Below are 329 nucleotides of genomic sequence, written 5' to 3'. Positions count from 1 at the left end.
AGGCTTTTCAGTCAGAGGACAGCTGCTGCTGCACATCAGTGTTACTGTCTGTCCCTCTGTGGCAGGAATCACCTTTACCTGCAGCTCTGAGAGGATGATGGAGAACAACTTATACAATGATGTCATTTGGAAAGTAAGTAATAAGTAAAAGTCACTGTACCTGTAACTACTTGGAGAGTAATTCTGTTGAACCAACAGCGTCCTGGATTCTCTGCAGTCTTCATACAGCAGTAAGCGTTTGCATCACTCTCTCTTAGATCATTGATGGTTAAAGTTGGGTTTTTCTCTTCAGACATGTTGCATGTTACACGTTGTCCATCCACAGAGAG

The sequence above is a fragment of the Pundamilia nyererei genome, unplaced genomic scaffold (genome assembly GCF_000239375.1).
Source record: "Pundamilia nyererei isolate P.nyererei 1_Seehausen unplaced genomic scaffold, PunNye1.0 scaffold00656, whole genome shotgun sequence".
Lineage (NCBI taxonomy): Eukaryota > Metazoa > Chordata > Actinopteri > Cichliformes > Cichlidae > Pundamilia > Pundamilia nyererei.
The sequence above is the reverse complement of the archived record's forward strand: the minus strand, read 5'-3'. Positions refer to the sequence as shown.